The sequence below is a fragment of the Cornus florida genome, unplaced genomic scaffold (assembly GCF_030987335.1).
Source record: "Cornus florida cultivar Cherokee Brave unplaced genomic scaffold, ASM3098733v1 CherokeeBrave_3.0.0_Hap2_Chr02, whole genome shotgun sequence".
Lineage (NCBI taxonomy): Eukaryota > Viridiplantae > Streptophyta > Magnoliopsida > Cornales > Cornaceae > Cornus > Cornus florida.
In genome coordinates, this window is record NW_026775572.1 from 42931222 (window position 1) to 42955399 (window position 24178).

A 24178-nucleotide genomic window follows, 5' to 3' on the forward strand; every position below is an offset into this window, starting at 1 on the left:
CCTTGTTTGAGACTGATAATTTAGCTTTGTTTATTCTATCCAGATAGAATGTTAGTGTATGTTTTCAAATTATTGCAATATCGGAAGTGGCTTGAGAAAGTGCAAGGTGGAAAACATCACAATCATGTATGCACGCACAAACACAAACACACACACATCGGAGAAGTGAACCCAGGCAATCCCGTGCGATCTCTTTCCACAAAACAAAAAATGAAATTTTATTAAGGACTGACCTACCATGCAAGCTCACCTACTATGGTAAGGTCATGGTTACACATTAACAATATATATATATATATATATATATATATATATATATATATTTCTTCAAGATTCTCTGGGGTCACCTTCTTTAACCTTGGTCAACCTAACCTTGAAAATCAGGTTGATTTTTATCTTTCCACTCATATTAGCATTCCATCTTCCATGTAGACAAGCTTAGAACCTAAGACCCCACCATTTCTTTTACTTTATTGTAGGACGTACACCACTATCAAATAGCACCACTCCATGATTTTTGGACTAGATGAAGTCGGATGGCTATGTGTGCTGAAGATCAGTGAGCAACTTGCGGAATTTAAGATGAACTCTCAACTGGTGCCTAGTAGACCTTAAGGACAATTTTAATTTTGCAAACTACTTAAGCCTTTCAAGGACAACAGCAGTGCGATTCTTGCTACTTTTTCTTCGAGCTTTGTAGATCTCTACTGATGCAAGTTGATTCAAACTTCTCTTTATCTTCATTTCCCTCCTCTTCATATCACCCGTGTCCCAATGAGCAGTTAGCACTCCACGAAAAACACAAAAAATAGTTTGAGAAAATTAGTTTGTGTAACACATGCTATTAAATAAGTTAGCCAATATGATGATTTCCTTTTAGCTTCTCTATTCTAATTTTGTTAGAGATAACCATCAAGAATTCCACCTTAATTGATCTTCTAAACAAACAGAGAGAATAAGAAGATAATCAGTTCAATTATTTAATAGAATGATTTATTATATTTATTGATGAAATAATAATATTTAAATTCTCTATTTATGTTGCTATAACCGTTACATTCTTTTACACTACAAATAGGTTATATGTTTATCAATCTAAAGGGGCGAAGTTTGGATACGTATATCTAATATGAGTGAGACTCTAAAAGATTAGGTTTTCATCTATCTATTATACTGTTCTATATATGTATATGTATATACTGCACTTGAGAGTATTTTACCTATTGAGTTTATGAGCAACTAGACTTGTATAGTCTTGGTCCTAATCTTCCTGTGGTCGTGCACATGGAGGAGACGCCGCTGCGAGCTGATTGGGTTATATCTTAGAGCTGACTAGTTTCACCAATACTCGTAGGAAGGGAAGGACTATCAGCTTTAGGTCAATGTGTTTACACATGCCTCAACAACCAGGCCAGCACTTTCTTACATATTTTATTATTATCGTTGTACTTCTTAATTTATATTTTTGAGCTAATATTAATATTATATTGCTGAATTATTTATCTTGTTAATTTCATGTTTACTATTATATCCATATTGTTCAAATGATGTATTATTCAATTTAATGAAAGAATCACTCTTAGATTATTCTGATTGGTGTTATTGTACTTTATATTTTTCTATAAATATGTGGAATTTCCACAACACTTCTCACTTTTGTACTTTGAACATGTAAATGTGGTGATCAATTTTGACTAAGTGTATGCTATGAAATCAATGGGGGAAAGAGTGGAATGGTGGTAAATTGATAAATAAATGAATAATTTAAGCGAATCTTTCCAAATAGGATTTACAAAATAAATTTGATTGATAGGGCAGAAGTTTGGGAATCAGTAAAGTATGTTTGAGTGTTGACGTTGAGCTTGATGAGCTGGAAGACAGATGATCAGATTGAGAGGAGCGTGCTTTAGGATACCTAAACATTGACTTTATAAGCAGCTAAGTAAGGGAAAGGTTTAGATGGTTAGGCTTATTGAAAAAATCCTTTCAATGGCGTCTACTAGGACTACTGCTTTTAGTTTTCTTGAAGGTGAAGGGAAAAGACAAAAGGGGCATGGAAGATTGTTTTCAATCCAGTAAGATGCACCTGCCGCTGTTGATGCTGAAGCTTTACCATCAACCGATTCCCTAGCGCCAGAACAATCAGAAAAAGGCAACCCGGAAAAGCCAAAGTCTGCTGCATCCAAGGGACACCATTGCAAAAAATCATATGCTTTTGAGGCTCGTCATTTTATGATATTGGTTGAATCTGAAGCTTTTACAAGCTCTCTTACTAATGTCCTTAAATGAGTCACAAAGGAGAAAGAAATGAAGAGTTCATCGCCAAGGTAACAAACTGGGGCACGTGATTCAGAATGATGAAACTTCATCCTGAAGCGCCCACTGATAAGGCTGCGGGGAAGGAATGGAACTCTCCAGCAAGATATCCAACTGACAATAAGATAGAGGTAGAATAAAAAGGGAAAACCATACTGGTTACTTTTGTAGAGATATTGATAGTTGTAGTTGTGCAATCTTAATCTACTACAACTATTAGTGGTCACTTATTTTTATATGTTTAGCATTCTTGGATAAACTGAAAGCCAACTGAAAGCCATATACTTTATTCGAAGCAGCATACACTTAATAGGTTTGTAACCTAACCCAAAAAACAGAACAAGGAAATCTAAGGCAAACATTGAAACCCAACCCATATATAAACTACATAAAAACTTAGACTAAAGATTGGGAAGGGGCCGCGCGAACGCAGGTGCCCACTACCACAAATTATGACGTAGGCTCCACTACTTGAGTAGACCTTAGGCAGGTACCCCTCCTGAGTGCAATGGAGGTCACCAATCTAGACCATAAGCCTTATTGATCGCCCATTGATCCCGTCCAGGTAAGTATGTTGTCCCTTATGCCTTCAACTTAATATATAGGACTCTTTAAATACCTCACATTTATGTTTTCCCGATGTGGGACTATAGAACCAAACATTATCCCGCGAGTGTTTGTTGCCAATGCATAGGTTAGTGTGGTTATGTCTCAGAAGGCATACTTAAGCTGTTGCAAACAGAATTGGATATACCGTTGAGACAATGATGGAGACCCTTTTCAAGACTAATCATTTCTGTGAAGCTTTTTCAATCAATGAGGACCAAAATGATTGATGATTTGGGTTTATCAACGACTTGTAATCATTTGGATGTGTTAAAAAAAAAAAAAAAAAAAAAAAAAAAAAAAAAAAAGTACGGTTGGGCAAGCTCATTTGGTGCTTGAAAAAAATGCATAAGCAAGGGATTAAAGCTGATAATTTGACATTGGGGTCACTAATTTGTGGTCTATTGACAAAGGCTCGAGTTAGAGAGGCTTATGAGATTATGGAAGGGATTGAGAAACCATATATAAGTGTGTGTTTCATGGATTGTGATCAAAGGGCTTTTGAAGTTGAGAAGGGCAAGTGAAGTTGCTGGCAGTTTAGTAAAGGCATGGAAGTCTTTAGAAGCAACAAAGTATGTGGAGAGAGTGATGAATAGTTCCTAGGTTTGATTACAATAGATTTTTGCATTATTATTCAAACGAGGAACGGGTGATTATGTTTGAGGTGGCGGCAAAGAAATTGAGAGAGGTTTGGTTGTTTGATTTAGCAGAAATATTTGCGAGATATGGGGAGAAAATGGCAAGTAGAGATAGGAGGAGAAATAGGGCAAAGTACCCAATTATGGCATTATGGGTGGGACTATGATGCTTCTAATCGATCAATGTTTATAGATTTATGTTTATGCTGGAGTAGGGGAGTAACCTGTCCTTTAAGTTATACTCTGCAAGATCCCAAAGTCTGTTGGAACTACTCTGCAGGTTGAATCCTAAAGTTTACATTCATGTGTATTTCTTTGCAGATTAAATGAAAATTGATTGCAATTTGTAAGACTACGCAAAATGTAGATTGTTTATTCAAGTGCACTTTGAATTTCTTGCTTTGATGGAGTTCATACATTTGCTGGCTCTTTTGATGGCATTGCATGCCTCTTGGTAAACCTCAGCTAGAAACATGATGATTTGGGGTACATCAAAATAGAAATCTATATATATGTATATCTATCTATACTTTGTATAAAAATGACAAAGTGTATACAATTTTGATTTTTTATGTACATTTTTTACTCTCTTTTTTCTTTCTAATCAAAATATTAAATTTGAAGAGACCACACTCAATGAACTTTCCAATATAAAATTTACATTCCCACTCATTTTTCTAAAGATAGCACATATTTCACTCCTTTTTAATGCATAGTCCAAAACTGTAGCAAGTCGAACCATCTCTCAATCTGTCTCACTTTCAAACTAAACACGAACCTTACTTGTCATGACAAGGTGATTTTGGAGGCACCCTGGATAAACCCAGATGAAGTCTCACGAAAGGGTCTCCATCATTTTCTCATCAGAGACGTCGTGATATTCCATTGAAATTTGTCTGAGTACACGGATTCGCCTTCACATCAAAATATTGGTGGGTTTGAGTTTATTTGATTGTTGGGTTAATGTTTAAGTTATTCAATAAAACTTATTCCTTACTCGTATTTTATATGCAGTTTATTCTCATATTATGCTAAAAATTTTGTGAGTTTCTTTTTCTTTTAAAGGGTTTATTATCTGTTAGTTGGAAAATTCTACTATTGATGGGTCTTTCTTAGTTTGCTTTTTGCTCTTGTGATTTTATGGGACTATCCGAAATCATGTTTTCAAATTTGCATATGCATTGCTCATTTGTTTGTTAGTCTTTTTTGTTAGTCTTTTCTGTTATCTGTGGGGTTGAAATTTTGGCGTTGATAAGTGTTATTTGTTGCTCTTCCCGTGCAGGTCAGAAGAGGGGCTTTCTGAGATTCAAGGTGAGGGTTCTTTCTCCCTTAATTATGGTGGTACTTTTAAAATCTATTAAAATGTTGAGAAACTTGTTGATTCCAATTGTTGTTTTTCATTTTGTGTTGAGGTGCAATAATATAAAATTTTGGTGTAAAAAAGTTCTAAGATAAATCATTTTCTTCTTCAATGTGTGCGATTATCAAATGTAGTAATCTGAACAGGATCTTAATTAGTTATGTTTTACTTTTAATATGATAAGTAAACTCAGCTTTGGGTTTTTGTGACCATCAGAAGGAACTAAAAATGTAATCAGTTTTACTTATTTTTCAATAACCAAATGTAATTAATAAAAAGGTTCTTGTTCATTTGCATCTTACACCAGTACCCTTGTGTTTTTAGAGTTGAAGAGCTACAATTGGCTATTTACCATATCTGTACCCTTGGAGTTTACTCCACCAGAATTGCTAATTTTCAATTTGAGTTTGCCTTTTTACTTCTCAGTTTGATGGGCAGACTAAAGCAGGTCCTAAAACCAAAGGCCATGTACCTCAGTGTTATCTCATCTAGCTTCCAAAAGTTATGGGGAGGGTTCAAGTCTCCGTAGGGATAAAAGAAAAAGCAGACCGTAAAACCAAAGGCCGTGTAGCGTAGTGGTATCTCATTTACCTCTCAAAGGGGATGCCATAGGGATAAAAAAAAATAGCAGGCCCTAAAAGCTGGCTGGCTTCAGACAGCAAACAACTATAATACAGGAACTGGAATTTTAGGGAGTCCCCCTCACTTTGCTTTCTATTATGTATTGAACAGAGATCCCATCTAGAATATGTGCATGGCCTTGTGTGAAGTGAAAGAATTTCTTTTAGGAAGGATTTAGAAAGTATGAAGAACCGATATGACACCATTATAATGAGATTGAGATCTTTTTTTTTTTTTTTGGACTCCGGAAACGAACATTCAGTACTCATGGACAGTTAACGTGGTGGTCTGATGAGGAATAGTTAAGCAGTTGATATAATCTGAACTGGATAGATTGGAGAGTGTGTTGAAGAGTTTGTGATCGATTTCTGCCACATTTAATGCCATGGCATTTCGTAATCATTTTCCTTTTGATGGAGAGTTGTGGCAGCCTAGTTTTGTGGTTGGTCGAATTGTCTCCCACTTCTAGGATTTTTTGGATGCTCAGAGGCAATTGGATCCAGATCAGACTATCTCTAGCCCCACTACAATTCATGCCGTTCATGAATGGCAGCCTCCTAGAAAGGGAGTTATTAAAAGCTTTGATTTGGCTTGTAAAAGCATTTACTAATACAAGAAGCAATGAGACATAAAACATACATCGTTTGATTTTGATTTCTGAAGTTCGGACGAAGATCGGTTGAAGAAGTGGTGCATTTGTACAGTGAGACTTCCTCTGCTGTAAGAGATTGCAGTCGAAGACCGGGGGATGTTAATCTAGTGTTTTATTCATGTAGTGTGGCTCCAGTAATTATCCAAACTTTGTTGGTTGACATTAGAAATTAGCTCATTTCATATAGACTCTTAGATTCTCTCCACTTTTCTAATCCTAGAAGTTGATCAAGATTGTAATGTTTGACTTTTTGCAATGAAATCTCTCTCTTTGAAAAAAGACAAAATTAAATGGAGAGAGTTGAAAAATTAGAATTACAACTTGGACTTTAGCTATTGGGCAGGGGCCGCGCGAACGCAGGCCCCCACTACCACAAATTATGACGTAGACTCCACCACTTGGGTAGATCTTAGGCGGGCACCCCTCCTGAGTGCAATGGAGGTCACCAACCTAGACCATGGGCCTTTTTGATCACCCATTGATCCCGTCCAGGTAAGTATGTTGTAAATTTGGCTTTCAACTTAATATATAGGACTCCCCAGAAAACTCACATTTATGTTTTTCCAATGTGGGACTACAGAGAAGCAAACATTACACAACATCAGTACATAAACTTCACCTCACCCTCACGAGGTAAGCTTACCTTTGTTATTGTTAAATGATACAAAAGCTGAATGCATATCTTCTTATCTTGTTAATGGCTAAGACATAAATTGTTTTTAAAATAATCTCCAAAAAATATCAGTCTTGCAGAACCCTTTAGGATGATATGCAAGAGCTGCCATCATTTGTGCTTATCAGCCCTTCACGCACGCAGTCATGTCGAGCAATTAGATCCAGGTTAGATTATCGCTCGCCCTAATATAATTCATTGTCTTCATAGATGGCAGCCTCCTAGAGAGGGAGTTATTAAATTCAATGTTCAGGCTGCTTTTTACCCCTTGCCCCATATTGCTGGTGGTGGGGTGGTGCAGTGTTTCCGAATTCTTTTGTTTGCACAAGCCAATTTTTTGGACACATTAATGTGGCTTCTGTCAAGTATATATTGAGAATCACATTTGTTGTAAAATGCTGTTGTTGGGGAGAATCCAGGGCCTTTGGAGATTGAAAGTTGCGTTGTTTGATATTCGCTTAGCCTTTCGGAGCTTGCCTTTGCTTCTATTAGCCATGTCATGAGAATTGGCAATGATTTGATAGTACACAAAATGAGTCATTTTGAACTATGATATGTTCTTGTTGTATTCTTTTCTTCCCCATTAAAACCACCAGACTGGAAGAATTGTAGTTCTGGGTTATTTTGATTTGGAAAATGATAAAAGTAGAAAGAGAGACTCTATTTTATACTGTTCTTGTTGGAGACCATATATTGGAGTCACCAAAAAACCAATTCGGGCATCGTAGCATTACTTGTTTCTTTGGGTTGCTAATGAATAGAACCAAATCAGTAGTTCATGACACGGTAGATTAATGACTAAGGTCAAAGTTATTTCTCTGTTAATTAAGCGTGGTCCTTTTGAAAAATCTATTAAAATGTTGGGGAATTTGTAGGATATCATCGGTTCCAATTGTTTCTTTTTCATTTTGTGTTGAAGTGGGATAATATAAAATTTTGGTGTAAAAAAGTTGAGGTTGTTGTGTCAATATTTGTTCATATGCTGTTTCACTTATTATTATTATTATTTTGTGATGGAACTTCTACCTTTGTGTTTGTTGTTCACTGGAGATGCCTCGTTCAATCTAACTTGCATTTTGGTTTTCTGCAATTATATCATCTGAAATATCATTTTCTGGCATGCTGCCGTTTGTTACTGTAATCCCGCGCTTTTTGAAGTGACCATCCCCTCTTTCACCGCCATTCGTTCATTAAAAAATCAGCAGCCCATATTACAGCTTTAAAAAAGCAACATTTCAGTCGTGCTGGAAAATCAAATTGTGGATGATATGGCCACAAAATTTGTGGACTTCTCCTGGCATAAACCGGTGAGCATCAGAGAATGGAACTAAAAAGATTAATAAAAAAGTTCTTGTTAATTTTAGAAAATTTAGCTCTCAAACTTTACGTTTGTTCATTGGGAAGGATTGGGGAGATTATGAATATGTTAAGGCCAAACAAAAGCAATTTGAGGGAAAACTAGGGCTTTTATCTTTAAGACCATACACACAAACAATATTGAGAGTAAAACTTGGGCTTTAATATTAGGCAGGGGCCGCGCGAACGCAGGCCCCCACTACCACAAATTATGACGTAGGCTCCACTACTTGAGTAGACCTTAGGTGGGCACCCCTCCTGAGTGCAATGGAGGTCACCAACCTAGACCATGGGCTTCATTGATCACCCATAGATCTCGTCCAGGTAAGTATGTTATACCATATGCCTTCAACTCATTATATACACCTCTCCAAATAACTCCCACTTATGTTTTCCTGATGTGGGACAAGTGAAAACATTACAATTTGCAACAATCGATTTATGCCACATAGAGAGTTGTGGGAGCCTAGTTTTGTGGTTGGTCCATTTGTCTCCCACTTCTGAGAATTTTTGGATGCTTAGAGCCAATTTGTGTCAGAGTTTTTTCATCACATGAATGACTATGGTTGTTGTTCTAGTGTAGAGCCTTTGAATAAGGTGGTTGTGACTCTGTGTGGGTCTAAGCTTGTTATTGAGGCTCAGCACATAGTTACCAAGTTGAAAGAATGGTTTCAGCCAAGTGGGGTTACTTAAAAGTACTTGATTTTTGGGTTTTGTGAAGTGGGTGATTTCATTGAGGGCTTCTAAAGTTTAGAATTTGATGGTTGATGAAGGGTTCGGGGCTAATATTGAGATGCTTGAGAAAATGATGGAGACCCTTTCAAGAAAGCATTGAAGCTTATGAGGACCAAATTGTGATCAATTGGATGTGTAAAAAAGCAAGGTCGAGCAAGCTCGTTTGGTGTTCGAAGAAATGCATAAGAGAGGGATTGAAGCTGATAATTTGACATTGTGGTCATTTTGATGTAGTTTGAATGATTATGTCGAAACAACGACCTATAGTTGTAAGGTCATTCTTGAGCTCAAACTCAAGGATTTTTTGTCATCATTCCATTTGTACCAATTTCATTTTCAGATTCTTATCCTACTAGGACGTATTTACATCATTTTAGTGAGACGGTGTTGGAAAATTATAAAAATAGTAATCTTAAATCGATAATCAACTTTCTATCCTTCAAGAGTAAGAGAACAGCTTAAATGGAGCAATGTTGAACAAAAGACAATTTTCTTTTTACAAAAATAACAAATATGAAAACTTAAATATCAATTGAAAGTATTTCTAAATTAAGTTTCATTTCCTCATAAAAATGCATTTTGACAAAATAAATAAAAAAATCTATTTAGTAATAATAATTGATGGATTGCAGTCCATGACACCATGATCACATTTATATTTGATTGGAGGCCGAAATATCCTTACTGGGCCTTATATATTTATATCCCCACCCATTAACAATATATAATAAACTTGGACTTTAACTATTTGGGCAGGCGCAGGCCCCACCACTACTTGAGTAAACCTTAGGCAGGCACCCTTTATGATGACCCTAGTTTTTAGGCCAGTGTATCCTGTGATGAACCGTAAGGATGATCCAATAACGGATCCCAATGCGGAAGCAAAAACAGAAAACAAGACTCTAAGAAGTCAAAGTGACCTTCCATGAGGTTGTGGAACTCAACAAGAACTGATGCAGAAGCAAAAGATCGAAAATATGACAAATAAGCCCCCAGGGGCAAAATAGTTATTTCTGAAAACTGTAGATTCGGGTGCCACTGAGCACACCGCTAGAAGGACAACGAAAAACTAATCAAGATGGACTCAAGAATCGCATGATTCAGAGTCCGGACGAAGGAGAAACGGCATGACGAAGAAAAACGAGCACTTAAGGCAAAAAGGGTAAACTGGTAATTATCCAGGAAGAACCGGGTGAAACCAAGCACACCGTTGGAAAGACAGCGAAAAATTAGTCAAGTTCAAAAAAAAAATCACTTGAATCGGAGTCCGGACGAAGGAGAAAAGCCTAAAAGAAGAATTGACGTCGCGGCGGCCCGACGAGGGGCCATGACGGCCCCATGCGCACGCCCATGCGCGCGCCCATGCACGCCGCGCGCGCGCCGAGTTCACCATGGCTGGCAGCAGCAGCCCATAAAGCTGCTGTGGGGTTATTTTTTAGAAAAATCCAGAACAGAGGCTAAATTTGGAGGCCTAGATGAATTTTTTTGCAAAAACACAGAGAAGAAACCCCCCTCAAAATTGAGTTTTTTACGTAAAACGCGAGATAATTAAAAAAAAATGCAATGTAAAATGCCTGAAATGCCCCTCCATGAAATATGATCATGGAGGTCCAAAAAGATGCTAAATTGAAAAACTGAGAGCTGAACTTCATAAGCGATTTCTGATATCAAGACGACATTTTCTAGAAAAACACGGAAAAGAAACCCCCCCTAAAATCATGTTGTTTATTCAACCATGTTGAAAGAAGAAAATAAAACTACCGTGAAAAGTCTATAATGCCCCTAGATCAGAATATGCAAAAAAAGTGCGAAATGAATTCACAAGAGGCTCAAAACACAAATGATAAGGTTTTGCTCGGAAACGACCATGCATGCAAACGTAACTTACCTATTTGGACATGCTACAATGGTCCATAACTTAAAAATACCACCAATACAAAATCCGACCCCCCAACGGGCAAAAAGGCAAAAATGGAACTTGGAATGAAAACTCGAAATCCAAAAATACAAAACGGGATCAAATGACCATTTGGCCCTTGGCCACACTTCAAACATGATTTATGAGACCCTATGAAAGAATGAGAATGGAATTCCTACACCCGATGTAGCCATGGTGAAGCAATGACTTGCAATTTTTCAAGATTTTTACAATATTTTATGAAGTTAAAAAGTGCATAGAACACAATATACATGTCATTGGCCTCCGACCTTATCTCATACATATCAATTACATTGAAAGGAGTGTACTTAAGTACACATTACATACATGGAATCAAATATACGTATTTTGACATATAAGTCTACAAAATGACATTTCATGCTAACATTTGCATGAAATGGAAACTTGAAAGCTACACGACATCCAAGAAATGTTAGGCTTCACGAACCAAGTCTTCATACCTGAAATATACCCCAGTATCGTAGGAGTGAGTAACATAAAGCTACTCGTAGGAGATGAGCATGCATCGACCTAGCATTTTACAAATTTATCACCTTAAGGTGAAACATGTTAAAGGGGTTCATGTCACCTAACGTCAATATCAAAATGAGACTTAGGGAGCATCCTAAGCTACCTTAGAGTGTTTCTAGCATAAATCACATCATTTATGCCATTTAAACAATATAGAAGCACGTTATCCAAAGCAACAAGATATAGGTTCTTAAAGGTATTAACTTGCAATCTCAAATACAGAAACAACTAAAGTGATCATGTCACCTAACGTCTATGTTCTAAATAAGTCTAAGGAATCATCCTAGGCCATGCTGAACAATCAAAACACAAATTACAACTTCAATGCAGTCTAACCATATAAAAGCATATTATACAAGGCAACAAAATACAATTTCTTAAAGCTATCAGCTTGGAATCTAAAGCACGAAAACAACAGAAGTGGGTCATGCCACCTAACGTCTATGTTATAAATGAATCAATAGGATCAATCCTAAGCTTTATTAGAACATCAAAACACGATTTTCAATATCGATGCAATTTAACCAACATTGGAACTTCCAATACAACGCATAAAGCACAATTTCGCAAAGTTAACATCCTGTAACTTAAAATGGAACGACAAATAAGAAACAACAAGTTACAACATCATCTAGTTATCAACTTGAAAATGAAATGCGAAATCAAAGAAAGTGGATACTCGGACGTCACGCCGGATCAGACCGACAGCATAGTTACTTTAGGGTTACTAGCCCATGGGTAACCTCCCTATGTGTGCACTAGACCATATAGAGGGACTATCCCCCATACTAGAACCACGTCCTAGCCATAGTCAAACAACGACATCCCCAAGTTTCCAAAATCAGCAAGTTGTGCAACAACGCAATATCAACAGGAATATGCAAGATAATCAACTATCTACTAAGCACAACCAAATTTGGAAACCTATACAATACATGCTCTAAATCCACAACTAATATGATATGATAAATGTCGAATCTTTAGTGTGCGATTCGTTACACGCTATGCATGAAAGATGTTAAACACGAAGTGTGCAAATCATTACACAAGGCAACAATATATTCAATAAGGAAAATATATTCTCATGAATACAAACATAGCAACTATGTTATCCAATGTTCAAAACATAACCAAATGAATATACAACAAGTCTAAGTCCATGATTTGAATATAGAAACCACTTCTAAAACACAACTAGATCATGGAGCAAATTGATAGAATTTAAATAGATAAACACAATTAAATTCTCTAGATTTCTGATTCAATTTCAATTAACCTCAATTTAATACATGTTAAAGGGCATGGCAAGGTCATCACCTATATCCATTCTAAAACTCAATTAGGTTGTTAGAACAACAAAGTAGAACTTTAATTAAATCATGCTAATTTAAATCCCAAGGTTCTAAAACAACTTCAGATAGTCCCAATTTAATATATATTAGTAAACAAGTCATCGCCAATACAAATATCAAGTTAAAACCTTAATTAAGCTAATGGGACCACGAAATAGATTTTAATTAATTCTTTTAATTAAAATCTCTAGATTTTCAAACTTAACCAAATGCTCTCCATTTAACATATCTTAGAGAACATGCCAAGGATTAATGTAATATCACATTACAAGTTTATTTCATTCAATTTATGACCATGCGAATTAAACTTTCACTAAAGTTAAATATAAAACATAAGTTGCAATTCTCATACAATAAATCCCAATTTAATACATGTGAACAACCATGCCAAAATTTAATTTTCTAGCATGCCACAATACAATTCCAAGTTGTATATCACCATAAGGATTAAATCTTAAACATAGAATTTAATTAAATAAAAGGTTTCAAAACCTAACCGAATATTCTAAATCAAATATATGTGAAGCTATATGGCAAGTAAATCAAGAATATTAAGTCGGAATTTAAATAGAGTGAATAGTGCACTCGGGGCAAATTAATTAATAATTACTAATTTTCAAAATACCTCCAATCGCTTTCAAATTCAACTATGTTGGAGAGCATGCTAAGGCCTAATTTAATATGCTAACACATATTAATTTCAAACTAGTTAAGGTCATGTGAATTAATCTTTCACCTAAGATAAATATTAAATAAAATCTTTAATACTTATTCAAATGTTCCAATTTTAATACACGACAATGAGCATATCAAGGGGCAATATAAAATCATGCTACATGTTTAAACCAAGTTATGAGCAACCGGGAAAATTAGATCCCGTACAAGAAAAATAAATAATAAAATTTCTAGATTTTATATTTAATCATGCAAACAAGTAGTATAAGTGTCACAAGCATGCTATATAACAAGAATTTAAACCTAGAACATCTCCTATCTCAATTTGAGATGAAAATCTCAAAAGCCATCAAAATGGAACGGCTCCAAATCCGACGAAACTAGTAGGTTTTGTCGGGGACAACGCCGTGAACATAACCCCCATGAAAGCCCCATCAAAATCATAACTTGACCTCAAAACCAAACTCAAGAAATGGTCAAAACTGAATTCAAATAAGGGGAAAAGGTAGAGCACGGCAAGGGGAACAACAAACGTTAAGGTCGAAGACTTTCCATCAAGGAAAAGTGAACCAAAAAAGGAGAGAGAAGATGGAAGCACCCTTTGGACTGCCATGGGATCTCCAGGTCGTGCATGAAGAGGGGAGAAGATGAAAAATGAAATATCTCAGCCCCCTTTTATAGAAATCTCAAAAAGTGCCCCGAACGGGCCCCGCCGGGTCTAAAAAAGTAAAATTTGAGCATACGCACTTAAATGGTAAAAATTTGTGAACAAAAAAGATTCAAAATGATAAAATATGAACAGTGGAAGAAACGGCATCAAAAATCGAGTCCCGAGCAGAAAGTTATACCCAAAACAAGTTTGGGGAAAACCGGGGCCAGAAACCCTGAAACTGGAAAACATCGACCAGGAGGAAATTCCAAGAGTACACAACTAGACGAAATGTGAAAATGAATCCCGTATGAGGATCCAGGCTCAAAACAAGACATTTTGCAATAACTTTCATTAATTGCACAATAGCCCCTACAAAAAGTGAAAACTACACTTATGGCCCAGAATGAAAATATCTTCCAAAAATATTTTCTTAAAAACCCCTAAAATAAAATATCTTCAAAAGATATTTACGAAAAACACCCCAAGAAAAGAAAATAATTTCAAAGAACTTTGCATCCATGTCCCTATGGACATCGGGAGCAACTAGAGTACTTTCTTGCAAAAGTAAAGATACGTATTTCGTGGAAACCACTCAAGATGAAGGCACGTGAAGTCAAAAACCAAATCCGAGCATGAGAAGTGAGGTTGTGCCAAAAATTGACAAACGGAGATAAGACAGAATAGGGAAAAGGACGAAATAGGGCATAGTGTCGAAAAACGAAAAATGTGAAAATGACTCGGTCCTCAAAGGAAGTTGTCAATCCACGGAAAAGAGTCTCAGAAACCAATTCCGAGCACTTGAGATGACACTAAACGACATGAAACAGAGCTCAGAAAGGAAAATTAAACAACAAAAATTCTTTCGTAAAATTTCAGGAAAAAGAAAAGGAAGGCAAATGACTGGGTCGTTACACCTTTCTTGAGTGCAATGGAGGTCACCAACCTAGACCATAGGCCTTATTGATCGCCCATTGATCCCATTCAGGTAAGTATGTTGTCACATATGCTTTCAACTTAATATATAAGACTCTTTAAATACCTCACATTTATGTTTTCCCGATGTGGGACTTCAGAACCAATCATTATCCCACGAGTGTTTGTTTCCAATGCATAGGTTAGTCTGGTTATGTCTCAGAAGGTATACTTTATTGCAAACATAATTGCATAGACAGTTGAAATAATGATGGAGACCCTTTTGTGATACCCCACGACCCCGAGATTGAGTTGATCAGGCCCAGGCCCAAACCCGAGGGAATATCAACAATTAATATTTTAAAACAAACACAGAATATAAAAATGAAAGAATTAAACAACAAAGCTGAAAGAATTATTAAATATAAATCCTCCAATCGATAATGAAAAATAATAATCCGATTCTCCAAAACCTCCAAAAGTACAACCTAGGAATCCATCTAGTGGACCCCTAAATAAAAGTCCCAACTGAACTGAATAACTAAAAATAAATCAAACTAGAACATAAAGAGAAGTCCTATGCAAGCAGATGAATGAGAGACTGTCCCCCACAAGCATGATCAAGCTTTAAGGCTGGAACCATCCTGTATCTGAAAAGAATAAAAGAGTGGGTCAGGCCCACGAACAAGTTTTAATCTAACTGCAATCCATACAGTGACCCAATACGCAGATACACCCTAGATACCTCACAATATCTATCTAGTCCATGCATATAGATATCCACACTAAGGGACATTCACTGGACTACAATAAGGGTCTCAACCTGAATAAAAGGTAATATGCGAAAATGCACCCAAAGGTGGGCATGAGTACCTAGACCTAACAGGGTATACCTAAACCTATCATAGCCAGCTACGCATCCACTGCATATACGCACCCTAACCAACAAGCCTAAGACTCAAGCTTATCTCGTGGTACCATAACCATATATCTAAAGTCCGTCCAAAACCAGAGTATGTCATTCAATTATTCATTGAGCTGACATACAACATACAATCCAGTTAGTCACTCAGCTTATTCAGTTGATATGACTTAACTACAACCAACTAATCCATGAGGTCATTCAACTTAGTCAGTTGATTTGACTTAAACACAAATCAGATTCAATATTTTACAATCCATTCCTTGAATCCGATAGGTCAGGTCTTAGCGTTTTGAGCTAAACCATCCCTAGTATGCCACCATCCTATACCGGTGCATACAATCCTCCACATCCATGTAAATTATACAACATAAATAATAGTTCAGCAATTTACGATCCAAAACCATGATCTAGATAATTACAGAATTGTGTTTAAATATTTTAGCAATTAAAATTCCAGCGTTAATCCATGTAATTGCAGAAAAGAATTTAATATTTCAACAATTAACATCCAGAGCATGCATAGATCAAATCTAACAAATAAATGACCTTATCATGCATTCAATATAAGATTTATAATCATACTATATCCCATTAAATTGCTAAAATTAAATTAAGTAATTAATTTCCTTCCTTTCGTTAACAGCATGCACAGTTGTATATTTTTCTACTGTTCCATCCTTTAGCATAGAGACATAAACTATGCAATAAGAGGTTTTAATAACACTTGAAATTGGAATTAAGAACCCCAGTATACTCACAACTTAGTTCCAAAAAAATTAAAAACATCCAAACGACGCCCAGAAAAGTCCAAAAAACATCATCGTGAGAGAGCCTGCTCTTAAACTTGTAGAGCAGGCTCCAAACAACAATGGAACTGGCTCCAAAACTTCTTGGAGCTGGCTCTAAGGGGGTGGATCCCACTCTACATCCTCTAGAGCCTGCTCTACTCTTGGGGGGAACCGGCTCCCTCTTCCATGGAGCCGGCTCTCTCCCTCTCTAAGAGCCTGAACCTCCTCCGGCCTTCTGCTTCGTCTCTGGCCACTTCCACCCCTTCTGTTCTTGGTAAAAACTGAACCTAAGGGTCTAAATTTCATCTTATATCATCCTAGTTATTTATTCAAAACAATTTGCATTAAAAAGAACCATACAAATTATTACCAATTTAACATGCTTACGATTAAACATTGAGATACAATTTTAACAACAAATTCCAGTCAAAACTAAACACATACCGGCTAATATTCTAACATATATTAAACATGCAAAATATATTTAATGTCCAATTAAAGTCCTAGAGATCATCTAGGTGTGCACAGAACACAAGCCAACGGGAGAGAGGAAGAAAAGAACTTGCCTGTGATTTCAGTTATGAAATCCCGGCGTCGTCTCTAAATTTCTGGCAACCACTGAATACCTTCAAGCCTCCTATGGTTCTGGTTTAGTCCACAACAACACTCCCTTGGTCCTCTCTATTTTTCTCCTTGACAACCCTTACGGTGCCTCCGTTCTCTCAACCCTTTATTTTATGTGAATAGAACTATGTTTATGTTTGTAAAACCCTAAACCACCGTAATATTATATTTATAGGCTTAGAACATTAAAACCCTAATCCACTTATAATTTGAGACAGAGCCCTAATGTAAATCCTAGTCGGCCACAACGTGCATTCTAAAAGAAAATAAAACCTATTGTTTAACACTATTACTATTACTAATTTAATACAATATAACTGTTACTAATTTAATCTAATTACACAAATTAAATCCAATAAAACATTTAATTAAACTAAGTTACACATTAAAATTTATAACATTAAAGTAATCCAATCAAAGAAAATACAAAAGACACTTAAATCAAACAATTTAATCAAAGAAAACAAGAAATCAATTAATTCAATTTAAATACATAATTAAACAACTAAATCAAATAAATAATTAAAGCCATTAAACAATTAAACTAATAAGCAACTAGTCACACAAAAATGCAATAAAATAATAATTAAAATGCCAAGACTATCCTGAAACTCCAAAGCACGTGTGCGACGATCGGCATAACTCTTCTGCCGACTCTGCGCAGTGCGCATGCAATCCTGAATAAGAGTAATCTTCTCAGAAGTATCCTTGATGAACTCTGGACCCAAGAATTTACTCTCACCAACCTCCATCCAACAAATAGGCGATCGACACAGTCGACCGTACAATGCCTCAAATGGTGCCATCCCAATAGTCTTCTTAAAACTATTATTATATGTAAACTCCATAAGTCGCAAATAATCCTCCCAGTGCCCTTGAAATCAAGAACACACGATCGAAGCATATCCTCCATGATCTGATTAACTCTCTCAGTCTGTCCATCAGTCTGAGGATGATAAGCAGCGCTAAGATGCAATTCTGTACCCAAAGCCTGCTAAAAGTTCTTCAAAAATCTGGACACAAAGCTTGAATCCCTGTCTGATATAATAGACAACGGAATTCCATGCAGCTTACAATCTCGGTAATGTAAAGTGTAACGACCGAACCCAGAGGCTCGAATCGTTAGCCGAGTCCTGACTCGAACCCAAGGTCACCAAGGTCAAACTCATCATTTCTAGCATCAAGCGTCACCTTTTGGGTCGTCATTAAGTTTTCATAAGAGCTCAAAACAAATCCCCAGGAGTTAAGAGTAGATAACCAAAGAGGAAGGAGCAAAGAGGACCAAACAGGTGCACTTCGGTCGACCGAAGTGGAGCTTCGGTCGACCAAAACAGGCCTTACAGTCCATAGAGTAAAAAGATGGTTCAGTCGACCGAACCCTATTTTGGTCGACTGAAATAAGAGATCCCGAGAGTATGAAGAAGAATCGGTCGACCGAAGTGCCATTTCGGTCGACCGAAATGGCTCTGCCGAGCCTGGAACTTGCTTCTATGAGACTACATTTGTGGAGCTATGGAGGAACTTGAATGGGAACTTTAAAATGATCTAAACTTGCTTTAAATGTGATACCCCTCGGATCCGAGACACGGGTTGATCAGGCCCCGGCCCAAACCCGAGGGAATATCAAACAGTTAAAGTATTTTAAAGCAAACACAGAATAGAAATTTAAGAATTTAAATAAAGAACCAAAAGAAATATAAAATCCTCCAAACTGAAAAATATTAATAATCCAACCCTTCCAAAACCTCCAAGGTTACAACTTGGGAATCCAACTAGTGGACCCTGAAATAAAACTTCAACTGAAACTGAATAACTAAAAATAAAAATAATCCAAGACTAAGCGTGAAATGAAATCCTACGTTGCTGGTGGAATCAATGAGAGTCTTTGCTTAGCACGATCAAGCTTGAGACTGGAACCGTCTAATACCTGAAAAGAATAATAAAGGAGTGGGTCAGGCCCACGAGCAAGTTCTAATCTAACTGCAATCCATATAGTGACCCGATACACAGATACACCGTAGACACCTCACAATATTTATCTAGTCCATACATATAAATATATCCACACTAACGGACATTCACTGGTCTATAATAGGGTTTTAACCTGAATAGAAGGCAACATGCGAATATGCACCCAAAGGTGGGCATGAGTACCTAGACCTAACAGGGTATACCTCAACCTATTATAACCAGCTACGCATCTACTGCATATACGCACCCTAACCAACGAGTTTGAGACTCAAGCTCATCTCGTGGTACCATAAACATATATATAAAGTCCGTCCAAAACCAGGGTATGTAGTTCAAATATTTATTAAACTGACATACAATAAACCAACTAGTTAGTCACTCAACTTATTCAGTTGATCTGACTTAACTACCATCCATTAATCCAGGAAGCCATTCAACTTATTCGCAGTTGATCTGACTTAGTCACACTTAGGATTCAATATTTTCTAATCCATTCCTTTAATCCATTAGATTAGGTTTATGCGTTTTGAGCTAAACCGTCCCTAGTATGACACCGTCCCATACCGGTGCACCATATCTATGTAAATTGCAGCATATATATAATAGTTTAATAATTTACAGTCCAAAACCACTATCCAAATAATTGCTGAAAAGTGCTTAAAGTTTCAACAATTTAAATCCAAGAATTAAATCATATGGTTGCAGGAACCGATTTAATAATTTAACAACTATCATTCAGAGCATGCGCAGATCAAATCTAATATATCAATAACTCTATCATGCACTTAAAATAAATCCTATAATCATATTATAGGCCAATAAATTGCTACATTAATTTAGGCAAATTATTTCTTTCCATCAGGCAACAGCGTACTTAGTTGTATACTTGAATTTCGTTTAATCTTTTAGCACAGGGCCACACTATGCTACAAGTCTAGTTTGTTAAATAAAAGACTTCACTGTGCATTTAAAACAAGTTTTATAAACACATTAAATCCATTTAAATTGCTGAAATTTAATTAAGCAATTATTTTGTCTTCCATTCGTTAATAGCATAGAAAATTCATTAACTGTATACTGTTCATCCCGACCACATAGAATTAAAATTTAATTAATTTAAGGTCCTAATAACATCTTAAAACAACCTCTTAGTCCCTCTGTGAAGACCCAGACCCATTAGTACAGTGTCCATGCTTAACAGTACCAAACAATACATAAAAAGAAAATCAGAGAGTGCACTATTGAAGAGAACCTGCTCTAAATTTTAAAGAGCAGGCTCTTTTGAGCCTGGAGCCAGCTCTAGAAGTCTTAGAGCCAGCTCTACATGTGTGGGAGCCGGCTCCCATTTCCATGGAGTCGGCTCTCACCCCCTATGAGAGCTTTCAGCCTCCGTTCACTCCGTTTCAGCCTATCTGCTCTGTCCTTGGCCATTTGAACCTTACTGTTCTTCCTCTAATTTAAACTTACAGGTCTTAAGTTACATCTATTATCCATTCAAACCTTGTTGGTTTCAGTAGGATTCAAAACAAAATTAAAACAGTGAGACGTTTTAAGCTAAAACAAAGACTAACACAACATACATCACAGAAGGGTTTTGCAGATAAGTTTTCACAGTTAAAAGACGATCAAATAGACATATACAAATCATGCATGGTTCAGTTAATAGCCAATTAATCTCCTAGAGGCTGTCTAGGTGCACAGAACACAAGCCAAAAGGAAGGAGGAAGAAAAGAACTTGCCAGTGATTTTAGTTATGAAATCCCGGCGTCATCTCCAAGTTTTCCGGCAATTCTAAACTCCGTCTCTAATCCTTAATCAACCTCCTTGGTCCTCTCTGTACAATTCCTCTTAAGCCTCGCTCTGTTTCTTTACAAGTGTTCTCTGTTTCTCTCTCTGTATCTTTGGTACGTGAATAGGGTTTTTCCAACCCTTGACACAGATTATAATCGTGTATTTATAGGCACAAAAATAACCTAAGTCTACTTAAAACCCTTGACTGTAATTTAATCGGCCCATAGAAAACCTAAGTCATATTCTGTCGGCTATCAATACAAAACCCCTAAAACATACGTGCAAACCTACTTGCATAAACAAAACATTTAACTTATTTATTCAACTTATTTATCAATAAAAACACCTAATAAATCCACTTTAGATATGTAATGACCCGGTCATTTCCTTCCTTTTCTTTTTCCTTAGAATTTAACGGATGAATTTTTTTCGTTGAAATTTCTTTTCTGAGTTCAGTTTCTCGTCGCTTAGTGTCATCTCGAGTGCTTAGAAATGACTTCTGAGACTCTTTCATGTGGATTGACAACTTCCGTTGAGGACCGAGTCATTTCTGCATTTTCACTTTTCGGACACTATTCACTGTTTTGTCCTTTTCCTTGTTTCGTCTTTTCCCCGTTTGTCACTTTGCTGGCAAAACCTCACTTCTTGTGTTCAGAGTTGGTTTTGGACTTCACATGTCTTCATCTTGAGTGGTTTCCACAAAATACGTATCTTTACTTTTGCAGAAAAGTACTCTGATTGCTCCCAGTGTCCATAGGGGCATGGATGCATAATTCTTTGGAATTATTTTCTTTTCTTGGAGTGTTTTTCATAAATATATTATGAAGATATTTTATTTTAGGGGTATCTAAGAAAATATCTTTTGGAAGATATTTTCATTCAGGGGCAGTTTTGCAGTTAATCCATTTTATAGGGGCCATTGTGCAATTAACGAAAGTTATTACAAAATATCTTGTCTGGAGCCTGGATCCTCGTACGGGATTCATTTTCACATTTTGTCGATTCATGTACTCTTAGAATTTCCTCTTGGTCGTTATTTTCCAGTTTCAGGGTTTCTGACCCCGGTGTGCGCCAAACTTGTTTGGGGCATATCACTCTGCTCAGGACTCGGTTTTTGACGCCATTTCTTCCTTTGTTCATATTTTCTCATTTTGATTCTTTTTTATTCACAGAGTTTTGCCGTTTGAGTGCATCTGCTCAAATTTCACTTTTTCGGACCTGGCAAGGCCCATTCGGGGCACTTTTTGAGATTTTCTATAAAAGGGGGATGAGATATTTTGATTTTCATCTTCCCACTCCCTATGCACGACTTGAAGCTTCCATGGTATCCCAAGGGAGGCTGCCATCTTCTCTCTCCTCAATTAAGCTTCATTTCTTTGTCAAAATATAGTCGTACCTTAGTATTTGTTGTTCGTCTTGATGACGCACATCTTTTGCCCTTATTAGAACCCGTTTTTGGCCAAATTTTGAGTTTGGTTTTGAGGTCAAGTTATGATTTTCATGGGGCTTCTTAGGGATTCTTGTCCACGGCGTTGTCCCCGACAAAACCTAGGAGTATCGTCAGATTCGGAGCATTTTTCTTTTGGTGGGGATTTGAGTTTTCATCTCAAATTGAGGTAGGGGATGTCTTAGGTTTATATTAATGTTGTATTGAATGTTTTATGAGCATATACAACTTGTTAGCATGCCTTGTTCAAGTTTTAGAGAGTTAATCTAATTATTTCTTTGTATAAGATTTAATTCACATGGATGTATGTTGTTTAGAATTAAAGTATGGCATGCTAGTAAATTAGGCCTTGGTATGATAATTAACATATATTAAATTTGGAGCATTTGCATAAAAATTGCAAAACTTATTTAATATTTATCTTTGGTGAAAGATTAATTCACATAGTTGTATCAAGCATGAAATCAACTTGTAATGTGATATTAAAGTAGGCCTTGATGAGTTCTTTAACATGTATTAAATTAAGGACATTTGAATATGTTTGGGAATCTAGAGGAAAATTAATTAATTAGTTTAATTAATTTTATTTTAAGTGTTGTAGTCACTTAAATTGATTTTGGGTATGAAATATGTAAAGACTATGTTATAAGCTTTAAACATATGTTAATTTGAGCCTATTTGGAATTGAATTGAAATCTAGGGACTTTCATGTTAAGGTGATAATTTCATGAAATGTAGTTTAATTAATTACCTTGTGAGCATGCTACTAACTTGTTGTAGAATTAGTAATTGTGGTCTCTAAAGATGGTAATTTGACTTAGCATGACATGTGATATCATTGTCTTCAATAGCTTGTTTAAATATATCTTGTGTAGGTATATAACATGTTAGAATATTACAATTGTTTACCTTGAAAGCTTGATACTAAATTGTGACCTATTTAGTACTTGTGGCTTAGGATGGTAATGTGGCTCAATTGTTGTAAAAAATTCTTGCTTTGTGTATAAATTGCATATTGAGGACATGACTTGTCATATGCTATTTAGACTTGAATTCTAGGACATGAGTTGTGTGAATTCAATCTTACTTATGCATGGAATGTGGTAACTTGCATTTAATTTTGTATAAGTTTTGAACTTTTTGGTTTTGGAAAGCTTGTGAGGACATACTTTATGTGATGGCTAGGGTTTGGCTCTAGTACAAAGACAAGAGTCTTCTAAGTCATAAGTGCGCACTAGGTAGTACCTTGTGGGTCGTAATTACCCGAAAATACTTGTTTGGTCTAGTGACCACATGTCCTAGTCTTTCCACTATTTGTTTTTGCATTTAATTTCAAGTTGTTAATCATAGATTACTTGTAGCTAGAGATTTGATACTTGCTTTGAATATTTGAATCCTGTTTAGTATACTTGAACTTGTACACTTGTTTCATGAGTTAAACTTCGTTTAGTATATTTGTGCTATGTATATTTGTCATATGCAAAATCCTACTAATTTAGTATACTTGTGTTGTGTACTTGGTTTATGAGTTTTTTTTTTGTTAAATGCATACTTGTGTAGAGATGCTTAGACATTACATAACTTATCTCAATATAGTTTAGTATACTTAGAAAT

At 36.2% G+C, this 24178-nt stretch overlaps 3 non-coding genes and 1 pseudogene across 3 annotated transcripts; 1 reads left to right on the forward strand and 3 right to left on the reverse strand.

Moving 5' to 3' along the window:
* Positions 1-2728: 2728 nt before the first annotated feature.
* On the reverse strand, positions 2729-2889 carry LOC132297574 (U1 spliceosomal RNA). The gene has a single exon (XR_009479278.1). It is a non-coding gene; the product is annotated as a U1 spliceosomal RNA (small nuclear RNA).
* A 3643-nt stretch (positions 2890-6532) lies between these two features.
* On the reverse strand, positions 6533-6693 carry LOC132297550 (U1 spliceosomal RNA). The gene has a single exon (XR_009479254.1). It is a non-coding gene; the product is annotated as a U1 spliceosomal RNA (small nuclear RNA).
* Positions 6651-24178, forward strand: part of LOC132296134 (putative pentatricopeptide repeat-containing protein At1g26500) — an 88151-nt pseudogene continuing 70623 nt past the window's right edge.
* On the reverse strand, positions 8394-8554 carry LOC132297565 (U1 spliceosomal RNA). Its single transcript, XR_009479269.1, has one exon. It is a non-coding gene; the product is annotated as a U1 spliceosomal RNA (small nuclear RNA).